General features: G+C 36.3%; 1 protein-coding gene across 1 annotated transcript in view; it reads left to right on the top strand.

Annotated features, from left to right (window-relative positions):
- The window catches only part of ADGRB3 (adhesion G protein-coupled receptor B3), a gene marked incomplete at both ends in the record, with an annotated part of 799,939 nt that overhangs the window by 470,159 nt on the left and 307,342 nt on the right, over window positions 1–22,438 (top strand). The window lies entirely within an intron of this gene.

Raw genomic sequence — 22,438 nt, 5'->3', positions numbered from 1 at the left:
CATGAGGATTTTTAAAAGCTCTAATATTTTAAAATTATAGGAGCTCAGATGCTATTTCAACATTTTGCCCTAGTAATTCAGCTTAGAATCACAGAATAAAATAGCAATCTCTATGGTCATTTAGCCAATACATTACTTGCATGACCTTGAATCTATTATCAGAGTAATGCAATATGTATATGGCCCTTCCAAATTATTTTGTTATAAAAACATTGAGTGACATTTAATTTTCTTATTCATATAGTAAGGATGAATAATTCTTCCATGTATTACTTTGTTTGTAACAAGTAATTGCAATATATCTGGTCAAAATCATCTTAATCTCGTTGGCAATGCTATGAGATTCTAAGGTCTCAAAGAGCAGAAAAATTCATGATTAAGGCTTAATTAGACTCCCATACTTTAAGTACCTCTGTGGGTTTATTTCAGTTTAATAGCCAGGTTATACAATCTTGGTTTGTTTTGTTTTGCATGGAAGGAGGATAAATGTCAATCAATCTCAAAAGCTAATACCACCATGTGTATGCTGTCAGTTAACGCACCACATTGTTGGGTTCTATGTATTCTAAGATTTCCCCCCACGTTCTTCACCCTAAATCGGATCTACATCTAAGGTTTTATGATGTTACTTGTCTCTCATCAGTAGTTACAGAGAGTCTAGAAGAGGGACATTCTTAGACTTTCTAGGTAAAGAGCAAACCTACCAGAAATGTGCTAATTCTTAGGATACTGATGTAATTTAAACTAGTATTTATGTGGGTGAAAAATCAATGATATTAAGCATGATTTTTTGCTATAGATTTTGATATTCTAGGGATCCTCTTCTCCTAGGAACCTTAGTGCATATGGAGAATCCCAACTTGTTCTGGTGATAACATGAGCTGGATGTTTCTCACTGATGTCATTATTATTTTTTTTTTCTTTTTAAAACCACATAGAGAAATCCGTGGTCATAGAATTTTTGCAAGATTTCCTCTTTACCAATAGCCAGAGAAGATGCTGGTAGTATATTCTAAGGCACTGTTTAGTATGTTGTACAGACAAGGGAAAAATAAAAGCCTACAAAAATCTAATTGAGCGTTTTCTACTCAAGAAAAACATGCCATCTTAAGCACCTGATTACAGATACTTGCATATCTCCATGAATAATAACCAACTTTTATTTAGTTTTATTACCTTTTTAGTGGGTAGAATGTGCTTCTATGTTGATCCAAAAAGGGGAACATGTTGGTTATTCCAAAAGACCTTCGGGACTTACAGGGATATTTCAGAAGAAACAATATTCCCTTATTTTGTGCATCTCTGGGTTTGCTTTCACAGGTTTTCTAAGGTTTTAAGTTTAATTTATAAAACTGTTGGGGCTTGAGGTCAGTGTTAAGTTTAGGAATCAAGCACACTCTGTTTTCTCTAACATCTGCTAACTCTTATCCATCACAAAGAACATGTCTTAGCTATACAAATTTCAGTTGTCCTTGAAGAAAACAATTCAGTGAGAGAGAGGAGGTGTGCTTAGCTGCCTTTCAGATCAGATTATCTCCAGAGATCAGTGCAGCTCATGTTTCCTTGATGTATCTGAAAAGTGATCAAAAAGCTTTCCACTATGACAGAATGTCCATCCCATCACACGTTTTACCAGGCTCTTTCATCATTAAATTGTTTTTCTGGTTGAGTTTTAAACAGTGAAGGTTAAGACAATTTTATTTTCTTTCTTCACATCTGTTCTTCTGGGGTTTTTTTTTAACATCTTTATTGGAGTATAATTGCTTTACAATGGTGTGTTAGTTTCTGCTTTATAACAAAGTGATTCAGTTATACATATACATATGTTCCCATATATCTTCCCTCTTGCGTCTCCCTCACTCCCACCCTCCCTATCCCACCCCTCTAGGTGGTCACAAACCACCGAGCTGATCTCCTTGTGCTATGTGGCTGCTTCCCACTAGCTATCTATTTTACGTTTGGTAGTGTATATATGTCCATGCCACTCTCTCATGTTCACATACACAATAGTTTTATCGATTCAATGATGTTAACTTTGAGTATAAGACCTCTAAGAATAGTTAATGAAGAGATACAACTATTCCTTTTTACACAGAAAAGCGTTGATCTAAATGGTGTTTTCAGGATTGCAGTAACAAAGTTGAAATTAGAAGTTGCCTTGTAATTTTGGTTTACATAATCAAATTGCCTTAATTTTTTATTGAGGTATATTTGACATATAATATTATATTAGTTTCAGGTGTGAAATATGATTCAATATTTGTATACACTGCTAAATGATCACCACAGTAAGTTTAGTTACCATCTGTCACCATACATAGTTACAAATTCTTTTTCTTTAAGAACTTTTAAGATTTACTCTCAGCAATTTTTGAGTTTGCAATCTGATATTATTAACTATAGTCATCCCCTGTGTACTGTACATTACATCACCAGGTTTGATTCATTTTATAACTGGAGGGTTTGACCCTCCCCCTTTACGCATTTCACCCACCCCCATCTCCCCTCCCCTCTGGCAATATCAAGTTGCCTTACATTTAAATATTTAAAATTAAATTTTAACTACAAAAATAATGCATGAGTATATTTTACTTGTAAAACTATAAAACATAACTGCTAAAGCACAAGACCCCATTAATCATTAATACCTTGGGTCTCCACATCCACCACCTCTCCAAGGTCATTCCTACTTATATTTTATTATGTATAATTTCAGGCATCTACTTATGCATTGACACACATGTGTAGCCATAGAAATTAACACTAATCTAACATAAATATTGTCATACTGTATGTAACACTTGTCATCTTAAATTTTTAATTCAATGATTATTGTGGAAGTTTTAAAATTTCACTACATATGTTTTATCCCTTGTACCTTCTGCATTGTATAGATATATCATAATTTATCTAGTATTCCCAATATTGGTGGCATTGAAGTGGTTTTCAATTTATTTTATTCTACAAACTGTACTTCTGCATACCTCCTTGTACATCCCTCCTTGAGGTGGTCTTTCAGTCCAACTTGTTATCTGTTGTTCTCTTTATATAACATTATTTTACATTCTTCACAGCATGCAATGCTACTTTTTATTTATTTTTCTTGCTTACTCTCTGTCTCCCCCACTAGGGAGTAAATACCACAAGAGAGAGACTTTACCTTTCTTATTCATTAACTGCACTAATGACTGATACACCTGCACATAGTATGAATTCAACAAATACTTATTGGTTAGTTTTGTATAAGAATAAATGTTTGAATATTTCTAAGGTATCTTTTTTACCTAAGAATTATTTTCATTTATGTTTCATTTTATTAGTGACATATACTTCTAGCAATCATTAGATTGGAAGATTGAAGGGAGAATGCTTCAGTGTGTTACAGTACTAAGGTCCATCATAAACAATTAACTTTAACTCTAGTGATAATCTACTACCCTGATAATCCCAAACAAAGCCATTTTATTTTACTCTGCTTAGGCTCAACAGTTTTAGACAATTATAAAAGACATTTTTATTCTGCTTTGAGTAACTGATTAACAGGACACAGAAAATGCTTCATCATGGGTGACCCATGAAATAAACTGAAAGTACTTTCCTCACTTCAGAAAAAGGCTTATTTTAGTTACAGAAAGTGTTTTGTTGTTGTTGTTGTTGTTATTTTATTACACTTGTGTGATTGATAATTTGCACATTCTTTGGGCTACTCCAAATTTGGATTTTTGTTATTGGATCATGTGTGTTGACTACACACATGGGTTTTCACTGGAAAACCCATAATCCTTCCTTTATGTGAACTTGTGGTGTTTCTCCATGGGTTTCAGTAGCACCATCTGATTCTAACCTGTCTGTGAAATATGTTTATTCTCAGAAAATATTTTGGAGTTTGTTTTTTGCTTTCTTTTATTGAAGTGTAGTTGATTACAATATTATATTAGTTTCTGGAGTACAACATAGTGATTCAACATTTTAAGAGATTTTACTCCATTAAAAGTTATTACAAAATAATGGCTATATTCCCATGTGTTGTACAATATATCCTTGTTGCTTATATAGTTTGTACCTCTTAATCCCATACCCCAAGCTTGTGATCCATCCCCGTCCCTCTCCTCACTGGTAACCACTAGTTTGTTCTCTATATCCGTGAATCTGTTTCTGTTTTGTTATATGTATTCATTTTATTTATTTTTTATATTCCACATATAAAAGAAAACACAGAGCTTTTGTCTTTCTCTAATTTCACTAAGCATAATATCTTCTGGGTCCATCCACATTTTTGCAAATGGCAGAATTTCATTCTTTTTTATGGCTGAGTAGTATATATATATTATATATATATATATATATATATATATATATATATATATATATATATATATATATATATATCACTGAGAAGTATGTGTGTGTATATATATATATATATATATATATATATATATATATATATATATATCACTTCTTCTTTATCCATTCATCTGTTAATGGACACTTAGGTTGCTTCCATATCTTGGCTATTATAAATAGTGCTGCTATGAACATTGGAGTGCATGTATCTTTTCAAATTAGTGTTTTTGTTTTTCTTCAGATATATACCCAGGAGTGGAATTGTTGGATCATGTGGTAGTTCTATTTTTAGATTTTGGAGGAACTTCCATATTGTTTTTCATAGTGTCTGCACCAACTTACATTCTGAGCAACAGTGTACTAGAGTTCCATTTTCTCTACGTCCTCACCAATATTTGATATTTGTAGACTTTTTGATGATAGACATTTTGAGAGGTGTGTGGTGATATCTTATTGTGGTTTTGATTTTCCTTTCTCTGATGATTAGTGATGCTGAACATTTTTTCATATGCCGGTTGGCCATCTGTATGTCTTCTTTGGAAAACTGTCTATTCAGGTCTTCTGCCCATTTTTAATTGGGTTGTTTGTATTTTTAATATAGAGTTGTATGAGCTATTTATATATTTTAGAAAGTAACACCTTCTCAGTCATATTATTAGCAAATATTTTCTTCCATTCCATAGGTTGTCTTTTTGTTTTGTCAGTGGTTTCCATTGATGTGCAAAAACGTTTACATTTAATTAGATCACATTTGTTTATATTTTATTTTGTTTCTTTTGCCTTAGAAAACAGATCCAAAAAAAATTACTACAAGTTATCTCAGAGCGTTATGCCTGTGTTCTTTTCTAGGAGTTCTATTGATTCAGGCCTTACATTTAGATCCTTAACCCATTTTAAGTTTATTTTTGTACGTGGTTTGGTAAAATGTTCTGTTTTCAGATTTTTACACTTAGCTGTCCAATTTTCAAAGCAGCACTTATTAAAGAGAATGTCTTTTCTCCCAGAGGTTCATGAGTTTATTTCTGGGCTCTCTATTCTGTTCCATTGATCTATGTGTCTGTTTTTGTGTCAGTATCATGCTGTTTTGAATACTGTAGCTTTGTAGTATAGTCTGAAGTCAGGGACCAAGATACCTCCAGCTTGGTTCTTTTTTCTCCAGATTGCTTTGTCAATTCAGGGTCTTTTGTGGTTCCATATGAATTTTAGGATTACTTGTTCTAGTTCTGTGAAAAATGTCATTTTTATATGGATTGCATTAGATCTGTAGATTTCTTTGGGTAGTATGGCCATTTTAACAATATTCATATTTCCAATCCAAGAGCATGAGGTATATTTCCATTTCTTTGTATCATCTTCAATTTCCTGTTTCAATGTATTATAGTTTTCAGAGTACAGGTGTTTCATCTCCTTGGTTAAGTTTTTTCTAGGTATTTTATTCTTTTTGATGCAAATGTAAATGGGATTGTTTTATTGCTTTCTCTTTTTAATAGTTCACTATTAGTGTATAGAAAAGCAACAGATTTCTTGTATCCTGCAACTTTACTGAATTCATTTATTAGTTCTAATAGATTTTTGGTGGAGAGTTTAGGGTTTTCTATGTATATTACACTATCTTCAGCAAACAGTGACAGTTGTACTTCTTCTCTTCCAATTTAGATATCTTTATTTCTTTTTCTTGTCTCATACTGTGATCAGGACTTCCAGTACTATGTTAAATAGAGTGGTGAAAGTAGACATCCTTGTCTTGTTCCTAATTTTAAGGGAAAGACTTTCAGCTTTTCACCAGTGAGCATGATGTTAGCTGTGAGTTTGCCATAAATTACCTTTATTATGTTGAGATATGTTCCCTCTATATCCCCTTTGGTGAGTTTTTATCATGAATGGGTGTTGAATTTTGTCAAATGCTTTTTCTGTGTCTATTGAGAGGATCATGTGATTTTTATCCTTCCTTTTGTTGTTGTGGTGAAACACACTGATTGATTTATGAATGTTGAAGCAACCTTGTATCCCTGGAATAAATTCAACTTGATCATGGTATATGATCCTTTTTATATATTGCTGAATTTGGTTTACTAATATTTTGTTGAGAATTTTTGTATCTATATTCATCAAATATGTTGGCCTGTAAATGTCTGTTTTTTGTAGTATCTTTGTCTCGTTTTAGTATCAGGGTAATCGTGACCTCATAGAAAGAATTTGGGAGTGTTGTGTTCTCTAATTTTGGGAATAGTTTGAGAAAGATAGTTATTAGTTGTTCTTTATATGTTTAGTAGAATTCACCTATGAAGCTGTCCAGTTCTGGACTTGTGTTTCCTTGAAGTTTTTAATTGCAAATTCAATTTCACCACTGGTAATTGTTCTGTTCAAATTGTCTGTTTATCCTTGTTTCATTCTTGGCAGGTGTTGGTCACCAGAAATTTGCCCATTTTTTCTATGTTGTCCAATTTGTTGGCATATAGCTGTTCATACTGTTCTCATGATTTTTTGAATCTCTCTGGTGTTGGTTGTTATTTCTCCTCTTTCACTTCATATTTTGGCTATTTGAGTCCTCATTATTTATTGGTGAGACAGTTATCATTTTTTTTGTCCTTTCAAAAAACCAGCTCTTTGTTTCATTGAGTTTATTTTTTTCTTTTTGTGCTCTGTGTTTTATTTATTTCCTCTCTGATCTTTATTATTTTCTTCCTTCTGCTGACTTTGGGCTTTGTTTATTCTTCTTTCTCTAATTCCTTTAGGTAGCAGGTTAGGTTGTTTATTTGGGTTTTTTTTTAATATATCTTTAGGAAGACCTGTATCACTGTAAACTTCCCTCTAGTACTGCTTTTGATACATGCCATAAATTTTGAAAAGTTGTGTTTCCAATTTCATTTTTCTTGGCATATTTTCTGATTTCCCCTTTGATTTCTTCATTAAACCATTGTTTTTTTTAGTACAATGTTGTTTGTTCTCCATGTGTTATTTTCCTATTCTTCTTTCTGTAGTTGATTTCTAGTTTCATACCATTTTGTTTGGGAAAAAAAAAACACTTTATATATCATAATTTCTATCCACTAAAATTTGTTGAGACTTGTTTTGTGGCCTAGCATGTGATCTATCCTGGGGAATGTTCCATATGAACTTGTGATGAATGTGTATTCTGCTGGTTTTGGATGTAAAGTCTCGTACAAATGTATTAAGTCCAACTGGTCTATTGTGTCATTTAAGACCACTGTTGTCTTCTTGATTTTCTGTTTGGATGACCATCCAGTGATGTCAGTGGGGTGTTAAAGTCCCCAACTTTAATTATACTATTATAAATTTCTCCCTGTATGTCTGTTAATATTTGCTTTTTATATTTAGGTGTTCCTGTATTGCATACATATATGTTAATGAATGTAATATCCTCTTCTTTTGTTGATCTCTTTATCCTCATATAATGTCCTTCTTTGTCTGTTGTGAAAGAGTTTCTTATAAAGTCGATTTTGTCTGATGTGAGTACTGCTACCCTTCTTTCAACATTTCCATTTGCATCTTCTCACTTTCATTGTGTGTATTTCTTTACATCTGATGTGAGTCTCTTGTAAGCAGTATATAAATGGTCTTTTTTTTTCTCAAATCAGCCACCCAATGTCTTTTGATTAGAGCAATTAGTCTGTTGAAATTTAAATAATTATTGATAAATATGTACTTATTACAATTTTACAACTTGTTTTCTGGTTGTTTTTGTAGGTCTTCTCTTCTTTTTAGATTCCTCCTTTGCGGGTTAATGATTTTCTTTAATAGTATGCTTGTGTTCTTTCCTCTATGGTTTTTGTGTATCTCTTGTAGGTTTTTGATTTGTGATTACCATGAGGTTCATATATAATGTCTCATGACTGTATTTACTTGTTTCAAACAGGTAGTCTTTTTTTCCAGATTTTTTTAACATCTTTATTGCAGTATAATTGCTTTACAATGGAGTGTTGGTTTCTGCTGTATAACAAAGTGAATCAACTATATGTATACATATATCCCCATATCTCCTCCCTCTTGTGTCTCCCTCCCAATCTCCCTATCCCACCCCTCTAGGTGGTCACAAAGCACTGAACTGATCTTCCCGTGCTATGAAGCTGCTTCCCACTAGCTATCTATTTTACATTTGGTAGTGTATATATGTCAATGCTACTCTCTAACTTCATCCCAGCTTGTGCTTCCCGCTCCCCATGTATCAAGTCCATTCTCTACATATGTGTCTTTATTCCTGTCCTGGCCCTAGTTCTACAGAACCATTTTTTTTCTTTTAGATTCCACATATATGTGTGAGCATATGGTATTTGTTTTTCTCTTTCTGACTTACTTGACTCTGTATAACAGACTCTAGGGCCATCCACCTCACTACAACTAGTTCAATTTCATTTATTTTTTGAAATGGCTGAGTAATAGTCCATTGTATATATGTGCCACATCTTCTTTATCCATTCATCTGTCGATGGACACTTAGGCTGCTTGCATGCCATGTCCTGGCTATTGAAAATACTGCTGCAATGAGCATTGTGGTACATGTCTCTTTTTGAATTATGGTTTTCTCATGGTATATACCCAGTAGTGGGATTGCTGGGTCATATGGTAGTTCTATTTTTAGTTTTTTAAGGAACCTCCATACTGTTCTCCATAGTGGCTGTATCAATATGCATTCCCACCAACAGTGCAAGAAGGTTTCATTTACTCCACACCCTCTCTAGCATTTATGGTTTGTAGATGTTTTTATGATGGCCATTCTGACTGGTGTGAGGTGATAGCTCACCGTAGTTTTGATTTGCATTTCTCTAATGATTAAGGATGTTGAGCATCCTTTCACACATTTGTTGGCAATCTGTATATCTTCTTTGCAGAAATGTCTGTTTAGGTCTTCTGCCCATTTTTGGATGGGGTTGTTTGTTTGTTTGTTTGTTTTTGATATTGAGCTGCATGAGTTGCTTGTATATTTGGGAGATTAATCCTTTGTCAGTTGCTTAATTTGCAAATATTTTCTCCCATTCTGAGGGTTGTCTTTTCTTCTTGTTTATGGTTTCCTCTACTGTGCAAAAGCTTTTAAGTTTCATTAGGTCCCATTTGTTTATTTTTGTTTTTATTTCCTGTTCTCTAGGAGATGGGTCAAAAAGGATCTTGCTGTGATTTATGTCATAGTGTGTTCTGCCTATGTTTTCCTCTAAGTGTTTTACAGTGTCTGGCCTTACATTTAGGTCTTTAATCCATTTTGAGTATATTTTTGTGTATGGTGGTAGAAAGTGTTCTAATTTCATTCTTTTATATGTAGCAGTCCAGTTTTCCCAGCACCACTTATTGAAGAGTCTGTCTTTTCTCCATTGTATGTTCTTGCCTGCTTTGTTGTAAATTAGGTGCCCATATGTGCATGGGTATATCTCTGGGCATTCTATCCGGTACTATTGATCTATATTTCTGTTTTTGTGCCAGTACCATATTGCCTTGATTACTGTAGCTTTGTAGTATAGTCTGAAGTCAGGGAGCCTGATTCCTCCAGCTCCATCTTTCTTTCTCAAGATTGCATTGGCTATTCGGAGTCCTTTGTGTTTCCATACAAATTGTGAAAATCTTTGTTCTAAATCTGTGAAAAATACCATTGGTAGTTTGATAGGGATTGCATTGAATCTGTAGATTGCTTTGGGTCATTTTCACAATGTTGATTTTTCCAATCCAAGGACATGGTATATCTCTCCAACTGTTTGTATTGTCTTTAATTTCTTTCATCAGTGTCTTATAGTTTTCTGCAATCAGGTCTTTTGTCTCCTTTGGTAGGTTTATTCCTAGGTATTTTATTCTTTTTGTTGGAATGGTAAATGGGAGGGTTTCCTTAATTTCTTTTACAGATTTTTAATCATTAGTGTATAGGTGTGCAAGAGATTTCTGTGCATTAATTTTGTATCCTGCTACCTTTCCAAATTCATTGATTAGCTCTAGTTGTTTTCTGGTAGTGTCTTTAGGATTCTCTATGTATAGTATCATGTCATCTGCAAAGAGTGACAGTTTTACTTCTTTGCCAATTTGAATTCATTTTGTTTATTTTTCTTCTTTGATTGCTGTGGCTAAAACTTTGAAAACTATGTTGAATACTAGTGGTGAGAGTGGGCAACCTTATTTTGTTCCTGATCTTAGTGAAAATGATTTCAGTTTTTCACCATTGAGAGTGATGTTGTCTGTGGGATTGTCATATATGGCCTTTATTATGTTGAGGTAGCTTCCTTCTATGCCTACATTCTGGGCAGTTTTTAACATAAATGGGTGCTGAATTTTGTCAAAAGCTTTTTCTGCATCTATTGAGATGATCATATGGTTTTTATCCTTCAGTTTGTTAATATGGTGTATCACATTGATTGATTTGCATATGTTGAAGAATCCTTTCATTTCTGGGATAAATCCCGCTTGATCACGGTTTATGATCCTTTTAATGTGCTGTTGGATTCTGTTTGCTAGTATTTTGTTGAGGATTTTTGCATCTATGTTCATCAGTGATAATGGCCTGTATTTTTCTTTTTTTTGTGACATCTTTGTCTGGTTTTGGTACCAGGGGGATGGTGATCTCGTAGAATGAGTTTGGGAGTGTTCCTCCCTCTGTTATATTTTGGAAGAGTTTGAGAAGGATAGGTGTTAGCCCTTCTCTAAATGTTTGATTGAATTTGCCTCTGAAGTCATCTGGTCTTGGGCTTTTGTTTGTTGGAAGATTTTTAATCAGAGTTTCAATTTCGGTGCTTGTGCTTGGTCACTTTATATTTTCCGTTTCTTCTTGGTTCAGTCTTGGAAGGTTGGGCTTTTCATAGAATTTGTCCATTCCTTTGTGGTTGTCCATTGTATTGGCATATAGTTGCGTGTAGTAATCTCTCATGATTCTTTGTATTTCAGCAGTGTCAGTTCTTACTTCTCTTTTTTCATTTCTAATTCTGTTCATTTGAGTCTTTTCCCTTTTTTTCTTGATGAGTCTGACTAATGGCTTATCAATTTTGTTTACCTTCTCAAAGAACCAGCTTTTAGTTTTACTGATCTTTGCTATTGTTTCCTTCATTTCTTTTTCATTTATTTCTGATCTGATCTTTATGATTTCTTTCCTTCTGCTAACTTAGGGAATTTTTGTTCTTCTTTCTCTGATTGCTTTAGGTGTAAGTTTAGGTTGTTTATTTCAGATTTTTCTTCTTTCTTGAGGGAGGATTGTACTGCTATAAACTTCCCTCTGAGAACTGAGTTTGCTGCATCTGATAGCTTTTGGATCATCGTGTTTTCATTGTCATTTGTCTCTAGGTATTTTTTGATTTACTTTTTGATTTCAGCAGTGATCTCTTTGTTAATTAGTAACATAATATTTAACTTCCATGTGTTTGTATTTTTTTACAGCTTTTTTCCTATAATTGATATATAGTCCCATAGTATTGTGGTTTGAAAAGATACTTGATACAATTTTAATTTTCTTAAATTTACCAAGGATTGATTTGTGAATAAAGATATGATCTGTCCTGGAGAATGTTCCATGAGCACTGGAGAAGAAAGTGTATTCTGTTGTTTTGGGGTGGAATGTCCTATAAATATCAATTAAGTCCATCTTGTCTAATGTGTCATTTAAAGCTTGTGTTTTCTTATTTATTTTTATTTTGGATGATCTCTCCATTGGTGAAAGTGGGGTGTTAAAGTCCCCCACTATTATTGTGTTACTGTCGATTTCCCGTTTTATGGGTGTTAGAATTTGCCTTATGTATTGAGGTGCTCCTATGTTGGGTGCATAAATATTTACAATTGTTATATCTTCTTCTTGGATCGATCCCTTGATCATTATGTAGTGTCCTTCTTTGTCTCTTCTAATAGTCTTTATTTTAAAGTCTATTTTGTCTGATATAAGAATTGCTACTCCAGCTTTCTTTTGATTTCCATTTGCATGGAATATCTTTTTCCATCCCCTTACTTTCAATCTGTATGTGTCTCTAGGTCTGAAGTGGGTCTCTTGTAGACAGCATATATATGGGTCTTGTTTTTGGATCCATTCAGCCACTCTGTGTCTTTTGGTGGGAGCATTTAGTCCATTTACATTTAAGGTAATTATTGATATGTATGTTTCTATTCCCATTTCCTTAATTGCTTTGGGTTCGTTATTGTAGGTATATTCCTTCTGTTGTGTTTCTTGCCTAGAGAAGTTCCTTTAGCATTTGTTGTAAAGCTGGTTTGGTGGTGCTGAACTCTCTCAGCTTTTGCTTGTCTGTAAACGTTTTAATTTCTCCATCAAATATGAATGAGATCCTTGCTGGGTAATCTTGGTTGTAGCTTTCTCCCTTTCATCACTTTAAATATGTCCTCCCACTCCCTAACAGCTTGCAGAATTTCTGCTGAAAGTTCAGCTGTTAACCTTAGGGGCCTCCCTTGTATCTTATTTGTTGCTTTTCCCTTGCTGCTTTTAATATTTTTTCTCTGTATTTAGTTTTTGATAGTTTGATTAATATGTGTCTTGGTGTGTTTCTCCTTAGATTTATCCTATAGGGGACTCTCTGTGCTTCTTGAACTTGATTGACTATTTCTTTTCCCATGTTAGGGAAGTTTTCAACTATAATCTCTTCAAATATTTTCTCAGACCATTTCTTTTTCTCTTCTTCTTCTGGCACCCCTATAATTTGAATGTTGGTGCATTTAATGTTGTCCCAAAAGTCTGAGTCTGTCCTCGATTTTCATTCTTTTTTCTTTATTCTGCTCTGCAATTGTTATTTCCACTATTTTATTTTCCAGGTCACTTATCTCTTCTTCTGCCTCAGTTATTCTGCTATTGATCCCTTCTAGAGAATTTTTAATTTCATTTATTTTGTTTTTCATCATTGTTTGTTTGCTCTTTATTTCTTGTAGTTCCTTATTAAACATTTCTTGTCTGTTTTTCCATTCTATTTCCAAGATTTTGGATCATAATTACTCTCATTTCTCTGAATTCTTTTTCAGGTACACTGCCTATTTCCTCTTCATTTGTTTGGTATGGTGGGTTTTTACTTTGCTCCTTCCTCTCCTGCATATTTCTCTGTCTTCTAATTTTGTTTAACTTACTGTGCTTTGGGTCTTCTTTTCACAGGCTGCAGGTTTATAGTTCCTGTTGTTTTTGGTGTCTGCCCCCAGTGGGTGACATTGGTTCAGTGGCTTGTGTAGGCTTCCCAGTGGAGGGGACTGGTGACTGTGTTCTGGTCGGTGGGGCTGGATCTTGTCTTTCTGGTTGGCAGAACTGTGTCTTGTGGTGTGTTTTGGGGTGTGTGTGAACTTATCATTTTATGCAGCTGCTGTGCTAATGGGTGGAGTTGTGTCTTGCTAGCTGTTTGGCATGGGGCGTCCAGCATTGTAGCTTGCTGGCTGTTAGGTGGAGCTGGGCCTTAGCATTGAGATGGAGGTCTCTGGGAGAGCTCTTGATGATTGATATTTCATGGGGCCTGTAGATCTCTGATGGTCCAATGTCCTGAACTTAGCTCTCCCATCTCAGAGGCTCAGACCTGACACCAGGCTGGAGCACAAAGACCCTGTCAGCCACATGTCTCAGAAGAAAAGGGAGGGAAAAAAAGAAAGAAAAAAATAACAATAAATATTAAAAAATATTAAAATAAAATTTTTTAATTATTAAAATTAAATAAATAATAATTTCAAAAGAAGAGAGCAAGCATACCAATAAACAAATCCACCAATGATAACAAGTGCTAAAACTATACTAATATAAACAGAAAAATCATAAACAATTCAGTCACATGCAGCAAACCCTGCATCTACAGTTGCTCCCAAAGTCTACCGCCTGAATTTTGGGATGATTTGTTTTCTATTCAGGTATTCCACAGATGCAGGGTACATCAAGTTGATTGTGGGGATTTAATCTGCTGCTCCTGAGTCTGTACGGAGAAATTTCGCTTTTTCTTCTTTGTTCACACAGCTCCTGGTGTTCAGCTTTGATTTTGGCCCAGCCTCTGCATGTAGGTCACCCTCTGGCATCTGTTCTTTGCCCCAACAGGAGGGGGTTAAAGAAGCAGCTGATTAGCGGGCTCTGGCTCACTCTGGTTGGCAAGAGGAAGGAGTATGGTAATCAAATTGGAATGGGGGTCGAGCCTAAGGCAGCAGAGTCTGGAGTGATATTGCAACAACCTGAGGTGCACCGTGTGTTCTCCTGGGGAAGTTGTCCCTGGATCACGGGACCCTGGCTGTGGTGGGCTGCACAGGCTCCTGGGAGGGGAGGTGTGGATAGTGACCTGTGCTTGCACAAAGGCTTCCTGGTGGCTGTAGCATTAGCATTAGCATTTCATGCCTGTCTCTGAGGTCCGTGCTGATAGCCATGGCTCTCACCCGTCTCTGAGGCTTATTTAGGCGGTGCTCTGTATCTCCTATCCTCGTGCACCCCAAAACAATGGTCTCTTGCTTCTTAGGCAGGTCCAGACTTTTTCCTAGACTCCCTCCCAGCTGGCTGTGTTGCACTAGCCCCCTTCAGGCTCTGTTCACGCAGCCAACCCCAGTCCTCTCCCTGGGATCTGACTTCTGAAGCCTGAGCCTCAGCTCCCAGCCCTCACCTGCCCCAGTGGGTGAACAGACAAGCCTCTTGGGCTGGTGAGTGCCGGTCGGCACCAATCCTCTGTGTGGAAATCTTTTCACTTTGCCCTCTGCACCCCTGTGGCTGCGCTCTCCTCTGTAGCTCCGAAGCTTCTCCCTTCCACCACCTGCAGTCTCCGCCCGCAAAGGGGCTCCTGGTGTGTGGAAACCTTTCCTCCTTCACGGCTCCCTCCCACTGGTGTGGGTCCCGTCCCTATTCTTTTGTCTCTGTTTTTTCTTTTTTCTTTTGCTCTACCCAGGTACGTGGGGAGTTTCTTGCCTGTTGGGAGGTCTGAGGTCTTCTGCCAGCGTTCAGTAGGTGTTCTATAGGAGTTGCTCCACGTATAGATGTATTTCTGGTGTATTTGTGGGAAGAAAGGTGATCTCCGTGTCTTACTCCTTGCCATCTTGAAGGTCCCCCTGATCCCCTTCTCTTTCTTCTCCTTCTGGGACCCCTGTAATGCAAATGTTGGTATGCTTAACGCTGTCTAAGAGGTCCCTTAAACTGTTCTCATTTTTTTAAAAAATTCTTTTTGCTCTTCTGATTGGGTGATTTCCATTATTCTATCTTCCAGTTCACTGAAGTGTGCTTCTATATAACTTAGTTTGGTAAGTTCTTCTAGTGTGTTTTTAATTTTAATTATTGTGTTCTTCAATTCTGATAAGTTCTTTTTCATATTTTCTAGTTCCTTGTTAACAGTCTCACTGTGTTTATCTATTCTTTTCCCTAATTCAGTTAGCAATCCTAAAGATTTGTACTCTTTATCTGGTCAATTTTAAATTTCTGTTTTATTATTTTTTCAGAGGTTTCCTCCTTATCTTCCAATTGAAAGTAGTTCCTCTACATTTTCATTTTGCTTAACTTTCTCTGTCCCTATGAATCTAGGTGAAAGTGTTACCTAATGCAGTGGTAAATGGGTGTTCTTATATAGGAGCTTTCCTATATAGTCTGCACGTGCCCAGTGGTTTTGGTGGGAGAGTTGAATTTGATGTGAACAAAAGTCACATTTTTCCTTGGTGTGTGCTGGCAGCTATTACGTTGGTAAAAGATGGGCCTGAATATGGAGGGAAGAGAGCCAGAGCAAAGTGTGAATCAGGGCTTCTCCTGTGCTCAGTGACAATCACCAACCTATCAGGGACAGGGTTTAGTCCCAAGTTACTGGAGCAAAATCTTGGAGGGTCAGGTCCGAGCTGGCTTTGTTCCCTCTAGATGTATCCTCTCCCCTCTCCCAGCACTGGAACTGTCACCCCAGAGGCCCAGCAGCAAGAGGGTCTGGTGTGGTTGCTTGGTATGGATCTGAACATAGGCTGTGGTGGCCCTGGCCATAGTCAGTGCCCCAGACTGCTTTTGATATGTGGCCTGTGTGAGCACCGGTAACAGTTACCCCCACCCTGCTCACATGCTTCTTCAGGTCTCAGTCGACTCTGTGCCTTATGCCGAGTTCTCTCCTTGGCCAGAGCAGTCCTTCCCCACTGTGGAGCTGCATCAGGTAGCAAGGGGGTCCAGAGTGGTTGCTCAGCTCCATCTGGGGCACATGTCAGGGTGGTCATGGGAAACAGGCCAGCTATCCACACCATTTCAATCCACCCTCTCTTCCCTGTTTTGGGAGTAAGCAAACATTTCCACATCCCTCACGAACAGAGTCCATGCTCCCCACAGCCCTCCTGTTAGTCACAACAGCCCTCCAGCCAGTCTAGGGGACTCATCTTTTCAGAGTTGGACCCCATGCCTGGGGCGCCCAATATGTGGCTCAAATTGCTCACTCCCAAGGGAGGATCTCCAACTGTGTAGCCTCCCTTTTCCTCTGAGTTCCCGCCCAGGAGCACAGGTCCCCAACTGATCTATTCTCTTCCCATCCTACTTGATTACATGGGAATATTTCTTGCAGCCTTGGTTATGCAGGAGTCTTTCTGCTAGATTCAGTGAGAATTGCTCCATATGTAGATGTATTTTTGATGTGTTTGTGGGGAGAGGTGAATTCCATGTTTTCCTACTCTGCCATCTCAGTCACTCTGTTGAGAGATTTTTCATTTTAATAGATCTTTATTGTAGTATAATTGCTTCACAATACCATGTTAATTTCTCTTGCACAACAAAGCAAATCAGCCATATGCATACACATGTCCTCATATCCCCTCCCTCTTGAGCCTCCCTCCTATCCTCCCTATCCCCCCCCCACCCCGGTCATCACAAAGCACTAGCCAATCTCCCTTTGCTATGATGTTGCTTCCCGCCAGCCAACTATTTTACATTCAGTAGTGTATGTATGTTGATGCTACTCTCACTTCGCCCCAGCTTTGCCCTCTCACCCCATGTCATCAAGTCCATTCTCTATGTCTACCTCTTTATTCCTGCCCTGCAACTAGGTTCATCAGTACCCATTTTTTTTACTTTAGATTCCATATATATGCGTTAGCATACAATATTTGTTTTTCTCTTTCTGACTTACTTCACTCTGTATGACAGACTCTAACTCCATCCACCTCACTACAAATAACTCAATTTCGTTTATTTTTATGGCTGAGTAATATTCCATTGTATATATGTGCCATATCTTTTTTATCCATTCATCTGTCAATGGACATTTAGGTTGGTTTCACGTCCTGGCTATTGTAAATAGTGTTGCAATGAACATTGTGGTGCATGTCTCTTTTTATTTTTTATTTCTTTATTTTTTTTGCGGTACATGGGCCTCTCACTGTTGTGGCCTCTCCCGTTGTGGAGCACAAGTTCTGAACACACAGGCTGAGCAGCCATGGCTCATGGCCCCAGCCTCTCCATGGCATGTGGGATCTTCCCAGACCGGGGCACGAACATGTGTCCCCTGCATCAGCAGTTGGACTCCCAACCACTGCGCCACCAGGGAAGCCCTGCATGTTTCTTTTTGAATTATGGTTTCCTCAGGGTATAGGCCCAGTAGTGGGATTGCTGGGTCATATGGCAGTTCTATTTTTAGTTTTTTAAGGAACCTCCATGCTGTTTTCCATAGTGGTTGTATCAATTTACATTGCCACCAACAGTGTAGGAGGGTTCCCTTTGCACCACACCCTTTCCAACATTGATTGTTTCTAGCTTTTTTTATAATGGCCATTCTGACTGGTGTGAGGTGATACCTCATTGTAGTTTTGATTTTCATTTCTCTAATAATTAGTGATGTTGAGCATCTTTCCATGTACCTCTTGGCCATCTGTATGTCTTCCTTGGTGAAATGTTTATTTAGGTCTTCTGCCCATTTTTTCACTGGATTATTTGTTGTTTTGATTTTGAGCTCCATGAGCTGTTTGTATATTTTGGAGATCAATCCTTTGTCTCTTGTTTCTTTTGTAAATATTTTCTCCCATTCTGAGAGTTGTCTTTTTGTCTTGTTTTTGGTTTCCTTTGCTGTGCAAAAGCTTTTAAGTTTAATTAAGTCCCATTTTTAATTTTCATTTTCATTTCTATTACTCTAGGAGGTGGGTCAAAAAAGATCTTGCTGTGGTTATGTCAAAGAGTGTTTCTCCTGTTTTCCTCTAAAAGTTTTATAATGTCTGGTCTTATATTTAAGTCTCCAATCCATTTGGAGTTTATTTTTGTGTTTGCTATTAGGTAGTGTTCTAATTTCATTCTTTTACATGTAGCTGTCCAGTTTTCCTAGCACCACTTATTGAAGAGGGTCTGTCTTATCTCCATTGTATGTTCTTGACTCCTTTGTTGTAAATTAGGTGTCCATATGTGCATGGGTTTATCTCTGGGCATTCTATCCTATACTATTGATGTATATTTCTGTTTTTGTGCCAGTACCATACTGTCTTGATTACTGTAGCTTTGTGGCATAGTTTGAAATCAGGGAGCCTGATTTCTCCAACTCTGTTTTTCTTTCTGAAGATCGCTTTGGCTATTCGGGGTCTTTTGTATTTCCATACGAATTTTAAGATTTTTTTCTTCTAATTCTGTGAAGAATGCCATTGGTAGTTTGATAAGGATTGCATTGAATCTGTAGATTGCTTTCGGTAGTATAGGCATTTCCACAATATTGATTCTTCCAATCCAAGAATGTGGTATATTTCTCCACCTGTTTATGTGATCTTTGATGTCTTTCATCAGTGTTTTATAGTTTGCTGAGTACAAGTCTTTTTCCTCCTTAGACAGGTTTATTCCTACATATTTTATTCTTTTTGTTGCAATGGTAAATGGGAGTGTTGCCTTAATTTCTCTTTCTGATTTTTCATTGTTGATGTATGGGAATGCCAGACATTTCTGTCCATTAATTTTGTATCCTGCAACATTACCAAATTCATTGATTAGTTCTAGTAATTTTCTGGTGGCATCTTCAAGTTTTTCTATTTATAGTCTCATGTCATCAGCAAATAGTGACAGTTTGACTTCTTTTCCAATTCGTATTCCTTTTATTTCTTTTTCTTCTCTGATTGCTGTGACTAAGACTTCCAAAACTATGTTGAATAAGGGTGGCAAGAGTGGACATCCTTGTCTTGTTTTGATCGTAGTGAATGCTTTCAGTTTTTCACCATTGAGTATGATGCTTGCTGTGGGTTTGTTGTATATGGCCTTTATTATGTTGAGGTAGGTTCCCTCTATGCCCATTTTCTGGAGAGTTTTTATCATAAATCAATGTTGAATTCTGTCAAAAGCTTTTTCTGCAACTATTGAGATTATCATCTGGTTTTTATTCCTTAATTTGTTAATGTGGTGTATCACATTGATTGATTTGCATATACTGAAGAATCCTTGCATCCCTGGGATAACTTCCACTTGATCATGGTGTATGATCCTTTTAATGTGCTGTTGGATTCTGTCTGCTAGTATTTTGTTCAGGATTTTTGCATCTATGTTCATCAGTGATTATGATCTAAAATTTTCTTTTTTTGTGATATATTTTTCTGGTTTTGGTATCAGGGTGAGTGTGGCTTCATAGAAAGAATTTGGGAGTGTTTCTACGTCTGCAATTTTTTTGGAAGGGTTTGATACAGATTAGTTAGCTCTTCTCTAAATGTTTGATAGAATTCACCTGTGAAGTCATCTGGTCCTGTATTTTATTTGTTGGAAGATTTTTAATTATGGTTTCAATTTCATTACTTGTGATAGGTCTGTTTATATTTCCTAATTCTTCCTGGTTCAGTCTTGGAAAATTGTACTTTTCCATTAATTTGTCCATTTCTTTGTGGTTGTCCATTTTATTGGCATATAGTTGTTTGTAGTAGTCTCGTATAATCCTTTGTATTTCGGCAGTGTCAGTTGTGATTTCTCCTTTTTCATTTCTAATTTTATTGATTTGCATCCTTTCCCTTTTTTTTCTTGTTGAGTCTGGCTGTTTATCAATTTTTTTTTATCTTCTCAAAGAACCAGCTTTTAGTTTTATTGAACTTTGCTATTGTTTTCTTCATTTCTATTTCATTTATTTCTGCTCTGATCTTTATGATTTCTTTCATTCTACTGACTTTGTGTTTTCTTTGTACTTCCTTCTCTAGCTGTTTTAAGTGTCAGGTTAGATTGTTTGTTTGAGATCTTTCTTGTTTCTTGAGGTGAGATTTAATTGCTATAACTTTCCCTCTTAGGACTGTTTTTGCTGTGCCGCATAGGTTCTGGGTCATCATGTCTTTCTTGTCATTTGTTTCTACATATTTTTTAATTTCCTCTTTGATTTCTTCAGTGATCTCTTGGTTATTTAGTAGCACACTGTTTAGCCTCCATATATTTGTGTTTTTTACAGTTTTTTTTTCCTGTAATTGATACCCAATCTCTTAGCATTGTGGTCAGAAAAGAGGCTTGATAAGATTTCAATTTTCTTAAATTTTCTGTGGCTTGATTTGTATTCCAAGATGTGATCTATCCTGGAGAATGTTCCATGTACACTTGAGAAGAAAGTGTATTCTGCCACTTTTGGGTACAATGTTCTGTAAATATCAATTAGATCTGTCTGGTCTATTTTGTTATTTAAAGCTTGTGTTTCCTTATTTATTTTCTGTTTAGATGAACTGTCCATTGGTGTTTGTGGGGTGTTAAAGTCCCCTACTATTATTGTGTAACTGTCCATTTCTCCTTTCATGGTTGTTAGCATTTGCCTTATGTATTGAGGTGTTTCTATGTCGGGTACATAAACGTTTATAATCGTTATATCTTCTTCTTGGATTGATCCTTTGATCATTATGTAGTGTTCCTCCTTATCTCTTGTAACAGTTTATTTTAAAGTCTATTTTATCTGATACTCCAGATTTCTTATAATTTCCGTTTCTATGGAATATCCTTTTACATCCCTTCACTTTCAGTATGTATGTGTCCCTAGGTCTGAAGTGGGTCTCTTTAAGACAGCATATATATGGACCTTGTTTTTGTATCCATTCAGCCAGTCTGTGTCTTTTGGTTGGGGCATTTAATCCATTTACATTCAAGGTTATTCTCAATATGTATGTTTGTATTACCATTTTCTTAATTGTTTGGGATTTGTTTTTGTGGGTCTTTTTCTTTTCTTGTGTTTCCCACTTAGAGAAGTTTCTTTAGCATTTATTGTAAAGCTGGTTTGGTGGTGCTGAATTCTCTTAGCTTTTGTTTGTCTGAAAAGCTTTTGATTTCACCATCGAATCTGAATGAGATCCTTGCTGGATAGAGTAATCTTGGTTGTAGGTTTTTCTCTTTCATCACTTTAAGTATATCTTGCCACTCCCTTCTGGCCTGCAGAGTTTCCACTGAAAAATCAGCTGATAACCTTATGGGGATTCCTTTGTGTGTTATTTTTTGTTTTTCCCTTGCTACTTTTAATATTTTTTCTTTGATTTTAAGTTTTTTTTAATCAGTTTGATTAATATGTGTCTTTGTATGTTTTTCCTAGGGTTTATCCTGTATGGGACTCTCTGTGCTTCCTGGACTTGGGTGACTATTTCCTTTCCCATGTTAGGGAAGTTTTCCACTATAATCTCTTCAAATATTTTCTCAGACCCTTTCTTTTTCTCTTCTTCTTCTGGGATCCCTATAATTCGAATGTTGGTGCATTTAGTGTTGTCACAGAGGTCTCTGAGTTTGTCTTCAATTCTTTTCATGTTTTTTCTTTATTCTGCTCCCTGGCAGTTATTTCCATCATTTTGTCTTCCAACTCACTTATTCCTTCTTCTGCCTCAGTTATTCTGTTATTGATTCCTTCTAGTGTATTTTTGCATTTCAGTTATTATGTTGTTCATCTCTGTTTGCTTATTCTTTAGTTCTTCTAGATCTTTGTTAAACAATTCTTGTATTTTCTCAGTCTGTGCTTCCATTCTATTTCTGAGATTCTGGATCATCTTTACTATCATTACTCTAAATTCTTTTTCAGGTAGATTGCTTATTTCCTCTTAATTTATTTGGTCTTATAGGTGTTACCTTGCACATTCATCTGTGACATATTTTTTGCTGTCTTTTTTTTTTTTTAATGCGTGGGATTGTGTTCCTGTTTTACTGGTTGTTTGGCCTGAGGCTTCCAACACTGGAGTTTGTAAGCTATTGAGTAGAGCTGGGTCTTGGTGCTGGGATGCAGACCTCTGTGAGACCTCACTCCAATGAATATTTCCTGGG

The sequence above is a fragment of the Hyperoodon ampullatus genome (genome assembly GCF_949752795.1).
Source record: "Hyperoodon ampullatus genome assembly, chromosome: 12".
NCBI classification, from domain to species: Eukaryota; Metazoa; Chordata; class Mammalia; order Artiodactyla; family Ziphiidae; genus Hyperoodon; species Hyperoodon ampullatus.
The sequence above is the reverse complement of the archived record's forward strand: the minus strand, read 5'-3'. Positions and strand labels throughout refer to the sequence as shown.